Source organism: Centruroides sculpturatus, unplaced genomic scaffold, assembly GCF_000671375.1.
Source record: "Centruroides sculpturatus isolate CEXI.00-Female unplaced genomic scaffold, Cexi_2.0 scaffold93, whole genome shotgun sequence".
Taxonomy (NCBI): Eukaryota; Metazoa; Arthropoda; class Arachnida; order Scorpiones; family Buthidae; genus Centruroides; species Centruroides sculpturatus.
Window position 1 is genome coordinate 414,129 of NW_019384297.1, and position 2,194 is coordinate 416,322.

Consider the following 2,194-nt stretch of genomic DNA (forward strand, 5'->3'; position numbering starts at 1 on the left):
ATATTTTGCTATTCTTATGATGATTAATAAATTTATTTTTGATGTTGAAATATCTGAAAACAAATGTTATGTAATAAATTCTTTGTAATATTATCTTGCAAAGTTTTACTTCCAAATGAAAGACTCTACCAAGAAAGTTATCAATATAAGAAGGTAATATAAAATTTTAAGTAATGTAAATCTTTATCACAACTTTTATATTAGAAAATGACCTACTTCTATTATATAAAATATTTTATATATCAAAAATATTTATAATGAAATGCATTTTTTGTGTAAATGAACCTGTAATATTTTCTACATAAATTGTTCCAATGTTTATTTTTGAAATAAGTATTTTAAAATTTGTATGTTAAACTCATATATATCAGTGGTTAGTAATTCAAACTTTGATAGATGACATTATATTTTTTAAAGCATCTCTATTGCAAAAATATAATTGATGATTCAAGTTTGTTTTACAAACCATTATATTACATATATATAAGTTATAAACAGTATATTATTAGTTTCATGTATTGATCTGGAATTTCATATATTTTATATGCATTTATCAGTATGTAATATTTGTTACAAATTATTTATATGTGAATTCTTATTAATATTTTATAAAAATTACAATATATTGATAAAATTTTCCAATAAAAAGATTTTTTTAATGTTAGCATTTTTTGTTATTTATAGTTTAAAATGTTGAACCAAGAACAATTACTCAGAGTTATATTTTTATATAATGCATAACTTTATTAATTAGTGTTTAATTCAGTGATTAAGGATGCTTTTATATTAGAATATTATCTCAACATTCTCAAATAGATTGGAATGGACATCATAGTCAGCATAACAAAAATTATATCTTTCGTTTTATGAATCCTGATGGTGATAACTTTAAACTTTTTCATTTAAAACACTTTTTGGTATATACTTAACCCATTTCTGCAGAATAGCTCTTCATACTTATTTAGTTTTTCCAGAATTCAAATATCTCATAGAAAACTGTAATAGAAGTAATACTTCATTTACACTTTTAATATGTATATTAATTATTTATCATATTGATCCCTATTCTTAATAAATGATTGTCTTAATATTAAATGATAATCTTAATAAAGAATGAATATTCTGATAACACAAAATAAAAAAAACTAATATCCTAGTTTCTTTATTATATCACTTTTAGAACACTGTATAATTATGATTTTTAAAATAATCTAATGAGACATTATTAAAACTGTTTAATATTGATGATTGATTTGTGTCATTGATTGTTGATCTTATAAAATTGTGTTGGAGGGCCATATTATCAGATTAGAAAGCAATTTGAGCATGTCTAAACTGAAATGTTTAGGTTATTATTATTATTATTAATTTTTCAGTCTTATGTGCACACTAAGAGGGTCTTTTTTCATATCCATTATGAGTTTAGTCAGGTTTAGTGTGGGCGATTGGGTGAGTGGTGAGGGCAGAGCCATAACTAGCCATTCCTGTGCCCTGTGCAAGAATTTGCATTTAGGCCCCTTAATTTATTTGGTTTTAGGAAAATAATACAAGAAATACATTACAATAGATTTTTAATCAGATTTATTTTAATTGAATTTTTCTGGCTTTCGTTTCAGCAAATTTATTAATTACACCTTCATAATTAATATTTTTAACGATATTGTATTTTATTGAAATAATAGAAATATTGGATAATCGTTCTTGTTTGCTAGTTGATCTTAAATAATTTTTTATTAAGTTTAACTTGCTAAAACTTCTCTCGCACGAAGCAATAGAAACGGGAAGAGTCAGAAATATTCGAAGAGCGACATTGATATTTGGGTAAGACTCAATTAAACCAAAATCATGAAGAGCCTGTAGAATATTAAGCGGAGATGCAGTTTTTATATTTTGTATAAGAGTCGTTACTTCAAAATTAAAACTTTCAATTTCACTTGTGAATTCGTACTTTTTTAAATCTTTGCTCTATTTAATAGCGAGATCTGCAGCCGAATTTTTTAAATCAGCAAACTCATGAATTGTAAAGACAAGCCACAGCGAAAGCAAAAATCGTCACAGATAGTTTTCATTTTTTCATAACGCCAATCTATTTGACACAATAGAGTGTCAAGAACACTGTAAATTTGTATTTTAAATAATTTTTCGGGTGTCAAGTTACTTCCTTCATCTGGTGTTTTATCTATTTCCATTATCT

At 24.5% G+C, this 2,194-nt stretch overlaps 1 protein-coding gene across 1 annotated transcript in view; it reads left to right on the forward strand.

Moving 5' to 3' along the window:
- LOC111627866 overlaps positions 1-2,194 on the forward strand; it is a 27,777-nt gene continuing 25,583 nt past the window's right edge. The window contains exon 1 of the mRNA XM_023371709.1: positions 1-153. The gene's annotated coding sequence lies outside the window, so the exon portion shown is untranslated. The remainder of the gene's footprint in view (positions 154-2,194) is intronic.